This window comes from Papio anubis, chromosome 8, assembly GCF_008728515.1.
Source record: "Papio anubis isolate 15944 chromosome 8, Panubis1.0, whole genome shotgun sequence".
Taxonomy (NCBI): Eukaryota; Metazoa; Chordata; class Mammalia; order Primates; family Cercopithecidae; genus Papio; species Papio anubis.
This window is the reverse complement of record NC_044983.1, coordinates 111,658,591-111,679,059: the sequence shown is the minus strand read 5'-3', so window position 1 is coordinate 111,679,059 and position 20,469 is coordinate 111,658,591. Positions and strand designations below refer to the sequence as shown.

Here is a 20,469-nt window from a genome sequence, read left to right as displayed (position 1 = left end):
TGTGAAATACACTCCCCTGAAGAATAGGATAAATCTTTTTAGAATATTTAAGTAAGGATCATGTCTAGAAGCAAAGTAGTTAATAAATGCTTTAGCTTCCTTGGGTCTTTGTGTTTCTGTCAGACCCAGAGGAAAATACTACAGATGATGAGTAGACATGGGATACTGCAGTTTTGTGACAATATTTTCTTTGTGTACACACATTTTAGGAGTCTTTCCACCACTGAACTTAGAAATTTGACCAGGAAATAGACAAAAAAGTAGAAAATGTCCTCTGGAGAAATTGTCACACAAGAAGTATAACGGATTCTGGTTCCAAAGTATGACTTCTTGTACCTCATTGGAAAAGGACTCCTAAACTCTATGTGTACCCATTTCATGATAAGATTTCGTAGCAGTTCTGAAGCTAATTATTATAATAATTAGCCATTTATCTTTGTTTATTGTTCATAGATTTGCTATTTTGCTGAAGTTCACGATTTGGTCATAATATAGCAATTGGTAAAATGCATAAAAAGTTTGACTAAATGTGCCGGACATGGAGTAGTAGCAGGAATTATAATGTTGACCACACCTTACCCCCCAAACAAATTTTATGAATAACTGAAAGAAGTGATCTTTAGTCTCTCTTGCATTAAACATGGGGTGGTGCATTCTTTGTGTCATTTTCCTGGTGCTGAGGTAGTCTAACCTATAGTCCTAATGCTGTCAATTATTCATACCTTTAACAATCAGACAAATCTTTCCTCTTTACTGAGACAACAAACAATATCAACATATTCTTAAAACTTATCAACATTGTGAGCAAAGTAGAGCTTCTACTTCTCTCCAGACACATCTGTGACACAATTTGTGGAAAATCAACAGGTTTGTTAGCACACTCGGTAAAATTACATAGCATCTCCATCATCTTTAAAGAAACCTCCGGTATAATTCTGTTACGTCCCTAAGTCACATTTTCCCCTTTCTGAGGTGTATATAAGGAGATACAAAAAATTGATTTTTGTACTTTGATTCTGATATCATTGTGAGATTACAAATATAATATGAATGCCACTGAAGGCTTGTTCTTCCTAATGCTGGTTCTTCCATATTGCTAACATATGAGTGACCACTAGCGGGGTTAATGAATGGCCACAGTTTTAAAGATCACATTTATGTGATTTAATCACCTTTAAATGCCTGAAGAACGATTAAGAGATCTGTCCAGTCTCTTGAGGTGCTTCACATAATAAAACATTATGACAGGCTTAGGGGTATTGGATTTTATAGTCTCTTTATACAAAATATACCACATCAGTCATCTCTAACTGATAAAGCTTTAATTAGTCAGGTTATTTAAATGTGAAATGGTGGCCTAATGGAGCTTTACACCTGATAATAGCCAGGAAAAAGAGAGCATATGAATAACAAGATGGCTGCTCCACAGACAGATGATGGACAAGTCCATATCTTTAATTTTTATGAAAAAAATTTAGTAAAGTAGTAGAAACACTTTATTTGTCCTTATTTTCTTTCTTTGGCATTATTACTTTACTTGGCTAAGGTAAACATTCTGAAGATGAGTTTGTAAAGTGAAGAAATTAACATGGTCAAAATTCAAAATTACCTCAAATTGATTAGTGTAGTTCAAACATCTATGGAGTACAATATTAATATATTAAACTAGCTTTAGAAATTAATTCATTATATGCTCAAGTGGCTATGACAAAAACACCATCTTCGTGTAATGGCAGTAAGGTCGTACAACTTTTGGAAGGTGATTTGGAAACGCTTATCTCCAACCAACTAATTCCGCTGCTGGGATATTACATTAAGAAAGTAATCCAGAAGATGGCCGAATAGGAACAGCTCCAGTCTCCAACTCCCAGCGCCAGCGACACAGAAGACCGGTGATTTCTGCATTTTCAACTGAGGTACTGGGTTCATCTCACTGGGGAGTGCCGGACGATCGGTGCTGGTCAGCTGCTGCAGCCCGACCAGCGAGAGCTGAAGCAGGGCGAGGCATCGCCTCACCTGGGAAGCGCAAGGGGGAAGGGAATCCCTTTTCCTAGCCAGGGGAACTGAGACACACAACACCTGGAAAATCGGGTAACTCCCACCCCAATATTGCGCTTTAAGCAAACAGGCACACCAGGAGATCATATCCCACACCTGGCCGGGAGGGTCCCACGCCCACGTAGCCTCCCTCATTGCTAGCACAGCAGTCTGTGATCTACCGGCAAGGCAGCAGCGAGGCTGGGGGAGGGGCGCCCGCCATTGCTGAGGCTTAAGTAGGTAAACAAAGCTGCTGGGAAGCTCCAACTGGGTGGAGCTCACAGCAGCTCAAGGAAACCTGCCTGCCTCTGTAGACTCCACCTCTGGGGACAGGGCACAGCTACACAACAACAACAACAACAACAACAAAGCAGCAGAAAACTCTGCAGATGCAAACAACTCTGTCTGACAGCTTTGATGAGAGCAGTGGAGCTCCCAACACGAGGCTGAGATCTGAGAACGGACAGACTGCCTGCTCAAGTGGGTCCCTGACCCCTGAGTAGCCTAACTGGGAGACATCCCCCACTAGGGGCAGTCTGACACCCCACACCTCACAGGGTGGAGTATACCCCTGAGAGGAAGCTTCCAAAGCAAGAATCAGACAGGTACACTCGCTGTTCAGAAATATTCTATCTTCTGCAGCCTCTGCTGCTGATACCCAGGCAAACAGGGTCTGGAGTGGACCTCAAGCAATCTCCAACAGACCTACAGCTGAGGGTCCTGACTGTTAGAAGGAAAACTATCAAACAGGAAGGACACCTACACCAAAACCCCATCAGTACATCACCATCATCAAAGACCAGAGGCAGATAAAACCACAAAGATGGGGAAAAAGCAGGGCAGAAAAGCTGGAAATTCAAAAAATAAGAGCGCATCTCCCCCGGCAAAGGAGCGCAGCTCATCGCCAGCAACGGATCAAAGCTGGACGGAAAATGACTTTGACGAGATGAGAGAAGAAGGCTTCAGTCCATCAAATTTCTTAGAGCTAAAGGAGGAATTACGTACCCAGCGCAAAGAAACTAAAAATCTTGAAAAAAAAGTGGAAGAATTGACGGCTAGACTAATTAATGCAGAGAAGGTCATAAACGAAATGAAAGAGATGAAAACCATGACACGAGAAATACGTGACAAATGCACAAGCTTCAGTAACCGACTCGATCAACTGGAAGAAAGAGTATCAGCGATTGAGGATCAAATGAATGAAATGAAGCGAGAAGAGAAACCAAAAGAAAAAAGAAGAAAAAGAAATGAACAAAGCCTGCAAGAAGTATGGGATTATGTAAAAAGACCAAATCTCCGTCTGATTGGGGTGCCTGAAAGTGAGGGGGAAAATGGAACCAAGTTGGAAAACACTCTTCAGGATATCATCCAGGAGAACTTCCCCAACCTAGTAGGGCAGGCCAACATTCAAATCCAGGAAATACAGAGAACGCCACAAAGATACTCCTCGAGAAGAGCAACTCCAAGACACATAATTGCCAGATTCACCAAAGTTGAAATGAAGGAAAAAATCTTAAGGGCAGCCAGAGAGAAAGGTCGGGTTACCCACAAAGGGAAGCCCATCAGACTCACAGCAGATCTCTCGGCAGAAACTCTCCAAGCCAGAAGAGAGTGGGGGCCAATATTCAACATTCTTAAAGAAAAGAATTTTAAACCCAGAATTTCATATCCAGCCAAACTAAGTTTCATAAGTGAAGGAGAAATAAAATCCTTTACAGATAAGCAAATGCTTAGAGATTTTGTCACCACTAGGCCTGCCTTACAAGAGACCCTGAAGGAAGTACTAAACATGGAAAGGAACAACCGGTACCAGCCATCTCAAAAACATGCCAAAATGTAAAGACCATCGAGGCTAGGAAGAAACTGCATCAACTAACGAGCAAAATAACCAGTTAATATCATAATGGCAGGATCAAGTTCACACATAACAATCTTAACCTTAAATGTAAATGGACTAAATGCTCCAATGAAAAGACACAGACTGGCAAACTGGATAAAGAGTCAAGACCCATCAGTCTGCTGTATTCAGGAGACCCATCTCACACGCAGAGACATACATAGGCTCAAAATAAAGGGATGGAGGAAGATTTACCAAGCAAATGGAGAACAAAAAAAAAGCAGGGGTTGCAATCCTAGTCTCTGATAAAATAGACTTTAAACCATCAAAGATCAAAAGAGACAAAGAAGGCCATTACATAATGGTCAAGGGATCAATTCAACAGGAAGAGCTAACTATCCTAAATATATATGCACCCAATACAGGAGCACCCAGATTCATAAAGCAAGTCCTTAGAGACTTACAAAGAGACTTAGACTCCCATACAATAATAATGGGAGACTTCAACACTCCACTGTCAACATTAGACAGATCAACGAGACAGAAAGTTAACAAGGATGTCCAGGAATTGAACTCATCTCTGCAGCAAGCAGACCTAATAGACATCTATAGAACTCTCCACCCCAAATCAACAGAATATACATTCTTCTCAGCACCACATCGTACTTACTCCAAAATTGACCATATAATTGGAAGTAAAGCACTCCTCAGCAAATGTACAAGAACAGAAATTATAACAAACTGTCTCTCAGACCACAGTGCAATCAAACTAGAACTCAGGACTAAGAAACTCAATCAAAACCGCTCAACTACATGGAAACTGAACAACCTGCTCCTGAATGACTACTGGGTACATAACGAAATGAAGGCAGAAATAAAGATGTTCTTTGAAACCAATGAGAACAAAGATACAACATACCAGAATCTCTGGGACACATTTAAAGCAGTGTGCAGAGGGAAATTTATAGCACTAAATGCCCACAAGAGAAAGCAGGAAAGATCAAAAATTGACACTCTAACATCGCAATTAAAAGAACTAGAGAAGCAAGAGCAAACACATTCCAAAGCTAGCAGAAGGCAAGAAATAACTAAGATCAGAGCAGAACGGAAGGAGATAGAGACACAAAAAACCCTCCAAAAAATCAATGAATCCAGGAGTTGGTTTTTTGAAAAGATCAACAAAATTGACAGACCACTAGCAAGACTAATAAAGAAGAAAAGAGAGAAGAATCAAATCGACGCAATTAAAAATGATAAAGGGGATATCACCACCGACCCCACAGAAATACAAACTACCATCAGAGAATACTATAAACACCTCTACGCAAATAAACTGGAAAACCTAGAAGAAATGGATAATTTCCTGGACACTTACACTCTTCCAAGACTAAACCAGGAAGAAGTTGAATCCCTGAATAGACCAATAGCAGGCTCTGAAATTGAGGCAATAATTAATAGCCTACCAACCAAAAAAAAGTCCAGGACCAGATGGATTCACAGCTGAATTCTACCAGAGGTATAAGGAGGAGTTGGTACCATTCCTTCTGAAACTATTCCAATCAATAGAAAAAGAGGGAATCCTCCCTAACTCATTTTATGAGGCCAACATCATCCTGATACCAAAGCCTGGCAGAGACACAACAAAAAAAGAGAATTTTAGACCAATATCCCTGATGAACATCGATGCAAAAATCCTCAATAAAATACTGGCAAACCGGATTCAACAACACATCAAAAAGCTTATCCACCATGATCAAGTGGGCTTCATCCCTGGGATGCAAGGCTGGTTCAACATTCGCAAATCAATAAACATAATCCAGCATATAAACAGAACCAAAGACAAGAACCACATGGTTATCTCAATAGATGCAGAAAAGGCTTTTGACAAAATTCAACAGCCCTTCATGCTAAAAACGCTCAATAAATTCGGTATTGATGGAACGTACCTCAAAATAATAAGAGCTATTTATGACAAACCCACAGCCAATATCATACTGAATGGGCAAAAACTGGAAAAATTCCCTTTGAAAACTGGCACAAGACAGGGATGCCCTCTCTCACCACTCCTATTCAACATAGTGTTGGAAGTTCTGGCTAGGGCAATTAGGCAAGAGAAAGAAATCAGGGGTATTCAGTTAGGAAAAGAAGAAGTCAAATTGTCCCTGTTTGCAGATGACATGATTGTATATTTAGAAAACCCCATTGTCTCAGCCCAAAATCTCCTTAAGCTGATAAGCAACTTCAGCAAAGTCTCAGGATACAAAATTAATGTGCAAAAATCACAAGCATTCTTATACACCAATAACAGACAAACACAGAGCCAAATCATGAATGAACTTCCATTCACAATTGCTTCAAAGAGAATAAAATACCTAGGAATCCAACTTACAAGGGATGTAAAGGACCTCTTCAAGGAGAACTACAAACCACTGCTCAGTGAAATAAAAGAGGACACAAACAAATGGAAGAACATACCATGCTCATGGATAGGAAGAATCAATATCGTGAAAATGGCCATACTGCCCAAGGTAATTTATAGATTCAATGCCATCCCCATCAAGCTACCAATGAGTTTCTTCACAGAATTGGAAAAAACTGCTTTAAAGTTCATATGGAACCAAAAAAGAGCCCGCATCTCCAAGACAATCCTAAGTCAAAAGAACAAAGCTGGAGGCATCACGCTACCTGACTTCAAACTATACTACAAGGCTACAGTAACCAAAACAGCATGGTACTGGTACCAAAACAGCGATATAGACCAATGGAACAGAACAGAGTCCTCAGAAATAATACCACACATCTACAGCCATCTGATCTTTGACAAACCTGAGAAAAACAAGAAATGGGGAAAGGATTCCCTATTTAATAAATGGTGCTGGGAAAATTGGCTAGCCATCAGTAGAAAGCTGAAACTGGATCCTTTCCTTACTCCTTATACGAAAATTAATTCAAGATGGATTAGAGACTTAAATGTTAGACCTAATACCATAAAAATCCTAGAGGAAAACCTAGGTAGTATCATTCAGGACATAGGCATGGGCAAAGACTTCATGTCTAAAACACCAAAAGCAACGGCAGCAAAAGCTAAAATTGACAAATGGGATCTAATTAAACTAAAGAGCTTCTGCACAGCAAAAGAAACTACCATCAGAGTGAACAGGCAACCTACAGAATGGGAGAAAATTTTTGCAATCTACTCATCTGACAAAGGGCTAATATCCAGAACCTACAAAGAACTCCAACAAATTTACAAGAAAAAAACAAACAACCCCATCAAAAAGTGGGCAAAGGATATGAACAGACATTTCTCAAAAGAGGACATTCATACAGCCAACAGACATATGAAAAAATGCTCATCATCACTGGCCATCAGAGAAATGCAAATCAAAACCACAATGAGATACCATCTCACACCAGTTAGAATGGCGATCATTCAAAAGTCAGGAAACAACAGGTGCTGGAGAGGATGTGGAGAAATAGGAACACTTTTACACTGTTGGTGGGATTGTAAACTAGTTCAACCATTATGGAAAACAGTATGGCGATTCCTCAAGGATCTAGAACTAGATGTACCATATGACCCAGCCATCCCATTACTGGGGATATACCCAAAGGATTATAAATTATGCTGCTATAAAGACACATGCACACGTATGTTTATTGCAGCACTATTCACAATAGCAAAGACTTGGAATCAACCCAAATGTCCATCAGTGACAGATTGGATTAAGAAAATGTGGCACATATACACCATGGAATACTATGCAGCCATAAAAAAGGATGAGTTTGCGTCCTTTGTAGGGACATGGATGCAGCTGGAAACCATCATTCTTAGCAAACTATCACAAGAACAGAAAACCAAACACCGCATGTTCTCACTCATAGGTGGGAACTGAACAACGAGATCACTTGGACTCAGGAAGGGGAACATCACACACCGGGGCCTATCATGGGGAAGGGGGAGGGGGGAGGGATTGCATTGGGTTATACCTGATGTAAATGACGAGTTGATGGGTGCAGCAGACTAACATGGCACAAGTATACATATGTAACAAACCTGCATGTTATGCACATGTACCCTACAACTTAAAGTATAATAATAATAAATAAATTAAAAAAAAAAATAAAAAAAAATAAACCTGATGGAAAAAAAAAAAAAAAAAAGAAAGTAATCCAAAATATAGGGGAAAGACCTGTATCTACTAATGTATGCATAGCAACATTATTTATACTAGTAACAATTGGAAATAAATTGAATGTCCAAAAATAAGTTAGTTTATATTATGGCATGTCACATAGCTTTCAAGTCATAATTATGATGTTTATTTATCAGCATGAAAAATGCTTTTCTCCTAATGTTAAGTGAAAAAGTTACAGAGAACTATATACATACTGCTGTTACAAATATTATTACTAAAATATTTACTGTTTATTTATACAGATGTTTGCTTAGGAAAGATTTGAAGATTTTTAAAAGTTCGTATACAAGAAAACAAACTTGAAGGAAACAATTATGTTTTGGGGAGTGTTTTATTTTTCATTTTGTAATGTACTCTCATTTTTATAAAGAAAATTATAACTAAAAATAAATTCCACTGTATACAATAACCTCACCTTCATCCCACAGAGAGAAACTTAGATAGAGGAAATTATATAGAATGATGAGAAGAAGAAAAGAAAAAGAAGTCAAGTTGAAAGTTGAATGACAAAGTAGTAGATAAGGAAATAATATAAGCATGAAGAGAATATTCTAGTGGATGCCAGGCAAATATGGCAGATACCTAGATGGTCTTGAAATTCACTGCAGAAAATTGAAATTTGGTGATAAGTTAAATGGGGAAATTGTAAAAATGAAGACACACACACACACACACACACACACACACACACCCCAGGTAGAAGATATGGTAGAAACATTTGAAAATAAATTAGCAAGAAGGCAAAGAGTGGGATGATGAACAATACATCACCTGATTCCCCTGCAGCTTTTTGAACAATTCTCCCAGCATCTTCTCTGAATTTTGGTGAGTGCTGAGTAGTAAGACAGGTTATCAGCACTTAGAACTTGGGTCAGAGCCAGAAGTCATCCCAAGGAAACTTGGCTGAGTAAAAGCCTATTCAAAGAATTGAAGATAGAAGGCTATTTAAACAAATTATAAAATATTGAGGTGAAGTAGTGGACACTTATGAAAAGAACATTCATAGTCCACCATTATAACTTTGAAAGAGCAATGGTATCCCCCAAATAGCAAGTTACCCTTGAATTGAACTTGGCAGAGTAAAGAAAAAAAGGCTGCAATTAAACATTCACTTTTTGGGACTTCATATATTGGTTTACTTGGTATAAAGTTTCAAGCTTTCATCTATTTACTATAGATGTCTTCATATAATTAATAAATAATACACATGTACTTCTGTGCCTGTATGTTTATAAGGAGAAGGAAGTATTCATTGAAGTTAAAAGATTAGATGACAAGAATAAATGTATTCTTTTTTTCTTTTTAAAATTGTTCATTTTTAATTGCTGTAGATGCAAAAGTTATACATATTTATGGGGTACATATGATATTGATACAAGCCTACGATATGTAATGATCAAACTGGGGTAATTGGGGTATCCATCACCTCAAGCATTTATCATTTCTTTGTGGTAGGAACATTCCAATCCCACTCTTTTAATTATTTTGAGACAAAATAAATTTTTCTTAACTATAGTTGCCCTATTGTGCTACTGAACAATAGATCTTTTTTTTTATACTTTAAGTTCTAGGGTACATGTGCACAATGTGCAGGTTTGTTACATATGTATACATGTGCCATGTTGGTGTGCTGCACCCATTCACTCATCATTTATATTAGGTATTTCTCCTAATGCTATCCCTCCCCTCTGCCACCACCCCAAAACAGGCCCCAGTGTGTGATGTTCCCCACCCTGTGTCCAAGTGTTCTTACTGTTCAATTCCCACCTATACGTGAGAACATGCAGTGTTTGGTGTCCTGTCCTTGTGATAGTTGGCTCAGAACGATGGTTTCCAGCTTCATCGACGAAGGACATGAGCTCATCCTTTTTTATGGCTGCATAGTATTCCGTGGTGTGTATGTGTCACATTTTCTTAATCCAGTCTATCATTGATGGGACATTTCGGTTGGTTCCAAGTCTTTGCTATTGGGAATAGTGCCGCAATAAACATATGTGTGCATGTGTCTTTATAGTAGCATGATTTATAATCCTTTGGATATATACCCAGCAATGGGATTGCTGGGTCAAATGGTATTTCTAGTTCTAGATCCTTGAGGAGCCTCCACACTGTCTTCCACAATGGTTGAACTAGTTTACAATCCCATGAACAGTGTAAAAGTGTTCCTATTTCTCTGCATCCTCTCCAGCACCTATTGTTTCCTGACTTTTTAGTGATCGCCAGTTTAACTGGTGGAAGATGGTATCTCATTGTGGTTTTGATTGGCATTTCTCTGATGGCCAGTGATGATGAACATTTTTTCATGTGTCTGTTGGCTCCATAAATGTCTTCTTTTGAGAAGTGTCTGTTCATATTCTTTGCCCACTTTTTGATGGGGTTGTTTGCTTTTTGCTCATAAATTTGTTTAAGTTATTTGTAAATTCTGGATATTAGCCCTTTGTCAGATGGGTAGATTGCAAAAATTTTCTCCCATTCTGTAGGTTGCCTGTTCACTCTGATGGTAGTTCCTTTTGCTGTGCAGAAGCTCTTTAATTAGGTCCCATTTGTCAATTTTGGCTTCTGTTGCCATTGCTTTTGGTGTTTTAGTCATGAAGTCTTTGCCCATGCCTATGTCCTGAATGGTATTGGCTAAGTTTTTTATCTAGGGTTTTTTATGGTTTTAGATCTAACATTTAAGTCTTTAATCCATCTTGAATTAATTTTTGTATAAGGTGTGAGGAAGGGGTCCAGTTTCAGTTTTCCACATATGGCTAACCAGTTTTCCCAACACCATTTATTAAATAAGAAATCCTTTCCCCATTTCTTATCAGGTTTGTCAGGTTTGTCAAAGATCAGATAGTTGTAGATGTGTGGTATTATTTCTGAGGGCTCTGTTCTGTTCCATTGGTCTATATCTCTGTTTTGGTACCAGTACCATGCTGTTTTGGTTACTGTAGCCTTGTAGTATAGTTTGAAGTCAGGTAGTGTGATGCCTCCAGCTTTGTTCTTTTGGCTTAGGATTGTCTTGGCAATGCGGGCTCTTTTTTGGTTCCATATGAACTTTCAAGTAGCTTTTTCCAATTCTGTGAAGAAAGTCATTGGTAGCTTGATGGGGATGACATTTAATTTATACGTTATCTTGAGCAGTATGGCCATTTTCACGATATTGATTCTTCCTATCCATGAGCATGGAATATTCTTCCATTTGTTTGTGTCCTCTTTTATTTTGTTGAACAGTGGTTTGTAGTTCTCCTTGAAGAGGTCCTTCGCATCCCTTGTAAGTTGGATTCCTAGGTATTTTATTCTCTTTGAAGCAATTGTGAATAGGAGTTCACTCATGATTTGGCTCTCTGTTTGTCTGTTATTGGTGTATAGGTATGCTTTGATTTTTGCACATTGATTTTTGTATCCTGAAACTGCTGAAGTTGCTTATCAGCTTAAGGAGATTTGGGGCTGAGACGATGGGGTTTTCTAAATATACAATCATGTCATCTGCAAACAGGGACAAATTAACTTCCTCTTTTCATAATTGAATACCCTATATTTCTTTCTCCGGCCTGATTGCCCTGGCCAGAAATTCCAACACTATGTTGAATAGGAGTGGTGAGAGAGGGCATCCCTGTCTTGTGCCAGTTTTCAAAGGGAATGCTTCCAGTTTTTGCTCATTCAGTATGATATTGGCTGTGGGTTTGTCATAAATAGCTCTTATTATTTTGAGATACATTCCATCAATACCAAATTTATTGAGAGTTTTTAGCATGAAGGGCTGTTGAATTTTGTCAAAGGCCTTTTCTGCATCTATTGAGATAATCATGTGGTTTTTGTATTTGGTTCTGTTTATATGATGGATTACATTTATTGATTTGTGTATGTTGAACCAGCCTTGCATCCCAGGGATGAAGCCCACTTGATCCTGGTGTATAGCTTTTTGATGTGCTACTGGATTTGGTTTGCCAGTATTTTATTGAAGATTTTTGCATTGATGTTCATCAGGGATATTGGTCTAAAATTCTCTTTTTTTGTTGTGTCTCTGCCAGGCTTTGGTATCAGGATGATGCTGGCCTCATAGAATGAGTTAGGGAGGATTCCCTCTTTTTCTATTTATTGAAATAGTTTCAGAAGGAATGGTACCAGCTCCTCCTTGTACCTCTGGTAGAATTCAGCTGTGAATCCATCTGGTCCTGGACTGTTTTTAGTTGGTAGACTCAATTTCAGAGCCTGTTATTGGTTTGTTCAGGGATTCAGCTTCTTCCTGGTTTACTCTTGGGAGGGTATATTTGTCCAGGAATTTATCCATTTCTTCTAGATTTTCTAGTTTATTTGCATAGAGGTGTTTATAGTATTCTCTGATGGTAGTTTGTATTTCTGTGGGATTGGTGGTGATATCCCCTTTATCATTTTTTATTGCATCTATTTGATTCTTCTCTCTTTTCTTCTTTATTAGTCTTGCGAGTGGTCTATCAATTTTGTTGATCCTTTCAAAAAACCAGCTCCTGGATTCATTCATTTTTTGAAGGGTTTTTTGTGTCTCTATCTCCTTCAGTTCTGCTCTGATCTTAGTTATTTCTTGCCTTCTGCTAGCTTTTGAATGTGTTTGTCTTGCTTCTCTAGTTCTTTTAATTGTGATGTGAGGGTGTCCATTTTAGATCTTTCCTGCTTTCTCTTGCGGGCATTTAGTGTTATAAATTTCCCTCTACACACTGCTTTCAATGTGTTTGAGAGATTGTGGTATGTTGTGTCTTTGTTCTCATTGCTTTCAAAGAACATCTTTATTTCTGCCTTCATTTCATTATTTACCCAGGATTCATTCGGGAGCAGGTTGTTCAGTTTCCATGTAGTTGGGCAGTTTTGAGTGAGTGTCTTAATCCTGAGTTCTAGTTTGATTGCACTGTGGTCTGAGAGGCAGTTCGTTATGATTTTTGTTCTTTTACATTTGCTGAGGAATGCTTTACTTCCAACTATGTGGTCAATTTTGGAATAAGTGCGATGTGGTGCTGAGAAGAATGTATATTCTGTTGATTCAGGGTGGAGAGTTCTGTAGACGTCTATTAGGTCTGCTTGGTGCAGACCTGAGTTCAAGTCCTGGATATCCTTTTTAACTTTCTGTCTCGTTGATCTGTCTCATGTGGACAGTGGGGTGTTAAAGTCTCCCATTATTATTGTGTGGGAGTCTAAGTCTCTTTGTAAGTCTCTGAGGACTTGCTTTATGAATCTGGGTGCTCCGGTATTGGGTGCATGTATATTTAGGATATTGTTGAATTGATCCTTTTACCATTATGTAATGGCCTTCTTTGTCTCTTTTGATCTTTGTTGGTTTAAAGTCAGTTTTATCAGAGACTAGGATTTCAACCCCTGCTTTTTTTTTTGTTTTCCATTTGCTTGGTAGATCTTCCTCCATCCCTTTATTTTGAGCCTATGTGTGTCTCTGCATGTGAGATGGGTCTCCTGAATACAGCACGCTGATGCGTCTTGATCTTTTATCCAGTTTGCCAGTCTGTGCCTTTTAATTGGGGCATTTAGCCCATTTACATTTAAGGTTAATATTGTTATGTGTGAATTTGATCCTGTCATTATGATATTAGCTGGTTATTTTGCCTGTTAGTTGATGCAGTTTCTTCCTAGCATCGATGGTCTTTACAATTTGGCATGTTTTTGCAGTGGCTGGTACTGATTGTTCCTTTCCATGTTTAGTACTTCCTTCAGGAGCTCTTGTAAGGTAGGCCTGGTGGTGACAAAATCTCTCAGCATTTGCTTATCTGTAAAGGAGTTTATTTCTCCATCACTTACGTAGCTTAGTTTAACTGGATATGAAATTCTGGGCTGAAAATTCTTCTTTTAAAGAATGTTGAATATTGGCCCCCACTGTCTTCTGGCTTGTAGAGTTTCTGCTGAGAGATCCACTCTTAGTCTGATGGGCTTCCCTTTGTGGGTAACCTGACCTTTCTCTCTGGCTACCCTTAACATTTTTTCCTTCATTTCAACCTTGGTGAATCTAACAATTATATGTCTTGGGGTTGCTCTTCTCGAGGAGTATCTTTGTGGTGTTCTCTGTATTTGCTGAATTTGAATGTTGGCCTGCTTTGCTAGGTTGGGGAAGTTCTCCTGGATAATATCTTGAAGAGTGTTTCCCAGCTTGGTTCCATTCTCCCCATCCTTTCCAGTACACCTATCAAACATAGATTTGGTCTTTTCACATAGTTCCATATTTCTTGGAGGCTTTGTTCATTTCTGCTTACTCTTTTTTCTCTAGTGTTGTCTTCTTGCTTCATTTCATTCATTGGATCTTCAGTCACTGATACTCCTTCTTCCACTTGATCAAATCAGCTACTGAAGCTTGTGCATGCATCATGTAGTTCTCGTGCCATGGTTTGTAGCACCATCAGGTCATTTAAGGTCTTCTCTATGCTGTTTATTCTAGTTAGCCATTTATCTAATCTTTTTTCAAGGTTCTTAACTTCCTTGTGATGGGTTTGAACATCCTCCTTTAGCTCAGAGAAGTTTGTTATTACCTGTCTTCTGAAGCCTACTTCTGTCAACTTTTCAATGTCATTCTTTGTCCAGCTTTGTTCTGTTACTGGTGAGGAGCTGCAATCCTCTGGAGGAGAAGAGGCGCTCTAGTTATTAGAATTTGAGCTTTTCTGATCTGGTTTGTCTCCATCTTTGTAGTTTTATCTACCTTTGATCTTTGGTGATGGTGACCTACAGATGGGGTTTTGGTGTGGATCTCCTTTTTGTTGATGTTGATGCTATTCCTTCCTATTTGTTAGTTTTCCTTCTGGCAGTCAGGACCCTCAGCTGCAGGTCTGCTGGAGTTTTCTGGAGGTCCACTCCAGACCTGGTTTGCCTGGGTATCACCAGCTGAGGTTGCAGAAAAGCAAATATTGCAGAACAGCAAATGTGGCTGCCTGATTCTTCCTCTGGAAACTTAGTCTCAGAGGGGCACCTGGCTGTTTGAGGTGTCAGTTGGCCCCTACTGGGAGGTGTTTCCCAGCTAGGCTGCTCGTGGGTCAGGGACACACTTGAGGAGGCAGTCTGTCCGTTCTCAGATCTCAAACTCCGTGCTGGGAGAACCACTGCTGTCTTCAAAGCTGTCAGACAAGGACGTTTAAGTCTGCAGATGTTTCTGCTGTCTTTTGTTCAGCTATGCCCTGCCCCAGCAGTGGAGTCTACAGAGGCAGGCAGGCCTTGTTGAGCTGCAGTGGGCTCCAACCACTTTGAGCTGCTTTATTTACCTACTCAAGTGTCAGCATTGGGGGACACCCCTCCCCCAGCCTTGCTGCTGCCTCACAGTTTGATCTCAGACTGCTGTGCTAGCAGCAAGTAAGGCTCCGTGGATGTGGCACCCGCCAAGCCAGGTGTGGGATTTAATCTCCTGGTGTGCCATTTGCTAAGACCATTGGAAAAGCACAGTATTAGGGTGAAGGTGTCCCGATTTTCCAGGTATCATCTGTTACAGCTTCCTTTGGCTAGGAAAGGGAATTCCCCAACCCCTTGCACTTCCCGGGCAAGGCGATGCCCTGCCCTGCTTTGGCTCACAGTCTGTGGGCTGCACCCACTGTCCAACCAGTCCCAATGAGATGAACCCAGTACCTCAGTTGGAAATGCAGAAATCACCAATCTTCTGCATTGCTCATGCTGGGAGCTATAGTCTGGAGCTGTTCCTATTCGGCCATCTTGGGATATCAAGAATAAATGTGTTCTGAAGGATAATTATTTGGTCACCTGATAGACTTTAAGCCCTGATGATATGAATGTATTATCATCTTCTTACATCTTTGTACTGCCTGACTCAAGGGTAGCCTACAATTGCCTCTATTGTCCTACACCACATTTATTACTCTTGAGTTGCTTAGAATTTAGATTCCATTTCCACCAGTTTATTGAAGTCTTTAAAATTGCTCATACTCACAACAAATCATTAGTATTTCTTTTGTTCCTTTTTCTTTCTTTCCTTTTTCTAAATGTGTAAGCCCTCCATATTGTTTAGTTCTGGTTGATTTTTTCTCCTGATTGGATAAAAAAATAGCTAATATTTGAAGACCATTTACTATGTGCCAGATATTGCACTAAGATCATCATTAGATGCTACTTTGAGTTCTTTCCCAGCCCAGATGAGAGCAAGGGGCCCTCTAGGTTTGGCTGAGGCAGTTAAGCTGATTCACTTTCCCTTGAAACCAATTCCAGGTGTATTTCCATAATATAAAAAAGAACAGAGGAGCTTGCTTCCACAAGGAAAATCATTTCAATTATGCATATTAGATGTGTTGTTTACTATAGAATCACATTTGGAAATTATATGAGGAAGGAACATCTTTCATAACAAAGTATATGCCCTTGACTGTTATTAATATTTGCCTCCTTTTTCCCCCTTCAGCCCAGTGTGAAGTGGATTTTTGGTCATCTGGCAAAGAATACTTTTGGCTTGAGTCATCTACTTATCTGTCCAACTGGTAATATTAACCAAACAATTATCTCTGTGTTGTGTAGAACTGAGTTAAAAATACTTTAAGAAGCGTCATGAAAAATTTTGCTATTCCACTGATAAAGGGAAATTTATTAGAGGAATTCAAAGACCACAAATATGGAAGGTGTAAAAGTGTTAACAAAAGACTTTTTTGTGTGTCTACTTCAGTGTACCCAAGGTTTGAATTGGAAGAAAGTAGGGACAGAAAACGTGAACTGACATTCTGCCCAAAGACATGTGGTCTTATTCCAGGATAATATTTTAACTCAGTGTTTCATCTTCTGCCCTCTCTTGCCTCCAAGTTTCAGAATTCTCTGTCTTCTTTCTTCTTTTTATCTTTCTCCCATCTTCCCTTTCCCTTTCCTCCATTTTGCTTTTCACTGTCATTGAAGTCAGAGCAGAGCCAGAGTGTTATGACAATAGGTTAGAAAGAGAGAAGAGAGGTACACTGGTGTTTTTATTCCAACTCTATATCTTTTTTCACTCTCCCTTCCAGCAAGTGTTGAATACACACACGCACACACACACACACACACACACAGCCTTATTCTGTGCCAGAGCAGAACTCTGAAAATTGCTGCCAAGTGGCCGTCACCCAAGAGACCATAGAATTCCTGGCACCAGGTAGAATCTGTGGCTGTGGCCAAGTGATTGTTGCTGAACTTACCTGTGTCGAAAGGTCAGCCTTGCAGTGCTAAGGCTGGGCACAGGCACTAAGGCAAATTGGATTGTGAATGGAGGCCCTGAGGCATGTTCTGCACTTTGCAACTGGTCTGGCAGGCTCTACTCCTCCATCTTCTAAGTCTGCCACAGGCATGGGAAACACCTGGGCAGTGACAAAGGTGGTTAAGGCAGCTTCGCCAAGGTACAGTATCAACCACCTTTGCTTTGCACAGAAAACGTACAGTAATGACCACAGTCTTAACAGGTGATTTTCCAATATAGTGTCTTGATGAAAAAGCCCCAAATCTTTACATGAGACGTTGACTTCAATACTGCCACACTAAAATCACATGTTATTTGAGTAGATACTTTACCCATTTTTAACTCAAATATAAATGTTACCAACTTGAGAAACTATTAATGAATCAGATTCAGATCACAGCCTGGAAACTGTTTTGTGTGCATATTTCTCAGTGTGTATGTACCTGTGGATTATGAGTGGGTTCATAGATTAAAAGAAGAATCATGGATTATCAAAAGGGATACATACAACCAAAGTTATTTAACCATTGACCATTTTTGTCCCTCTGTTTCTCCAAATGGAAAATGGATAAAAGAAAAAAATCCTGTTTAATTTACAAGTCAGAGGAATGAGTGAGAGAGTAACTTCTTCAGGAATAAAATAGAAGCCATCAGATTGGAACTCCTTCAATGTACTGTGATTGATTCAGAGGCCAGGTCTCCACGCTCTTCTCCTTCCCACTTGCTGCTGTGAATGATAAATCCATCCTTTTCATTGTATCATCAAAGCCTAATCTCACCACCATTCTTCTAGATCACCTATCTTTTTCCCTCTTCTGGAATTGTATTCTATTGCACTCTTCTTATTTATGTAACTTCAACATGCTTCTTAAGTATTTAAATGTGAACGAGTTTTTCTGAACTTCCGGGAAAACCTCCCTTCATTCTACAGCACCTTCCAACTCACTTTTATCTTTCACTGCCAAACTCATTTGAGTGTCGTGCACACTTACCATCTCTCCTTCATTCCCTCTCATTCTTTTCTCAGAACACTGAAATCTGGTGTCCACAGTTACCATCCCACTGAAATTGCTTGTGTTAACCAGCAATTCCACTTGCTCTTATGAATGATTTCCATGACTCTCAGCCCAGCAGGGCATTTTGAATTGTTTGCTTATTTAATCATTCGGCATCACTTGCTCCTAATGACTATTTGTTCTATTTGAGGTATTTCCTTTCTTGGATTGTGTGACACCACACTTGCAAACGTATTTTCTGCCTCTCTGGACCTTTCTTCTTGGTCTCTGTTGCATATGTAATAGAAGGGTCACTCAGGTGGATTCTCAAAGATCTGGTGTAATTATTGTAATCTGTTTTTCATAATAGAGGGTTAATATGATTATCAGTTAAGATCTTTGGGGTGCAAGTAAACTTTTGATGCTGAATTTCAAAGTCAGTTTATTATCATCATTAATTTATAGTAGTCTATGGACCTAGTAGGACCTATTGTTTGACTCCAAGCCTATTCTTGTTTCTCCCCACACCCCCCAGGAAATTCTGACTGCTTCCTAGCACTATTGTTTTTGTCTAATGTGATTTCTTGTGGAACAGTCACAGGATCACATCTAAGTTCATTTTAAAGTCATTGTAACAGCCTCAGTATGAAATACTCAGTTATTTTTAGTTTACATTTATTGAACACCTGCTATGTGCCAAGTATGTAACATTTTCAATTATCTCAAGTTTGTTCTGGTAAAAGATGGAATATAGAAATAGCCATTCACTATTCTAGTCCTTAGAACAAGTCTGGTAGAGTTAGTCTTATCTTTCAATAGCACATTGCCAAAGGTGGGATTCACTATCCTAATAATATCCTAAAACCATGTTCTTTCTACTGTACATACTTACATTCTTTACTATAAAGAGCTTCACATTTCAAGATTGTCTAAATAATTAACTTACATAGACAATGGCTAAATAGTGGCTTCTCATCTGGTCCTTTCCGTCCCAAATCGTGATTTTAAATTGCTAGAGATGAAGTCAACATTAAAATCCTCAGACTCCAATTAAAAAAAAAAAATCTATTCAGGACTTCAGAGTTACCAGAAATGTTTCCAGGATTTCTTTTCTGAATTTCTTTCTCCCATATTGGTTATTGGATTCTGAGTCTGGCATGTCTTGGTACACACTGCCTATTACATCACTAAAATGTACTGCGAAAAGACAGCACACACTGATTGTTCTCCCCGGGGGCTGGCACGGTAATGAGATAGCAAGGACTGATGTGAAGAAGCTACAAGAGAAGAATAGGGAGAGTTCACTTGACAATTAGGCAACTAATTGGCTGGAGGTGGGGAGTGATTTTACCCCCTAGGAATATTTGACAATGTCTGGAGATATTTGGTTGTTACAACCTGGGGAGTGGATACAGCCACTGGCAACAAGTAGGTAGAAGCCAGGGATACTGCCGAACAGAGTAAAATGCACAGAGCGACTCTAGCCTTCCTTCCCCCAGACAAAGAATTTTCAGCCTCAAAATATCAATAAAGCCGAAGTTGAAAACCTCTGCTGTAGAGAAAGAGGAAAAAGGAAAAGGAAGGGTGACTTTGCAATTGTACATCTCTGTGACTCTGGACATGGAGATTTTGTTGAGAACAATTAGGAGCCCAGAAGTTTCTCTGAATTACTGGATAAGGGGATGAATCATTTCAACCAGCTTGAGCTTGAGGTTAATGGGAGAGACACAGCTGGCAGAACCAGTAGGCAGAAACGCTGTTAAACTAAAGCAAGCGCAAGAGGAAATGTGACTATAGAACTAATTCACCTTGGGGTGATAATTGAGACCACAAAAGTGGTTGAAATGTTCAAGGACATGTGGGAAAAGAAGAGCAAAGGCATTTTACTGGTACTCTGGAAACATAAATCCTTCGCATAAATGGTGAATTTTTAAGTGATATACTGTAGGAATTATTCCTGTTAAGCCCATCTGTTTCAACACAAGGAATCAAGATTTGAATACCAATCTTTCTAAAATAAAGGTTCCTGGACAGATTTGATTTTACTTGTGTTAACAGTTTGCTTCTTTTACCTCAATACCACTATTTTCTATTTGAAGCAGAGGTTATCAAGTTTAGTATTTATTTTTGCTTAGGATTTCCATATAAAGATTATAAGGTGTTGCTGGCAAGAGGGATTGAAGACATTTCAGCTGTAAAATCAAGACCAGAAAAAAAAGGTATCTATAAAGAGCGTGTAATCTAGGCTTATTT

The 20,469-nt window shown here is 39.3% G+C and overlaps 1 long non-coding RNA gene across 3 annotated transcripts in view; it reads left to right on the top strand.

Moving 5' to 3' along the window:
• Positions 1 to 20,469, top strand: part of LOC110744005 — a 236,694-nt gene that overhangs the window by 151,430 nt on the left and 64,795 nt on the right. The window contains exon 1 of one of the 3 annotated variants that reach the window (XR_002523951.2): positions 15,641 to 17,381. The exons of the other annotated variants lie outside the window; for them this stretch is intronic. This is a non-coding gene — a long non-coding RNA (uncharacterized LOC110744005). Of the gene's footprint in view, positions 1 to 15,640; positions 17,382 to 20,469 lie in introns of those variants that run through there. 3 annotated transcript variants of the gene reach the window in all.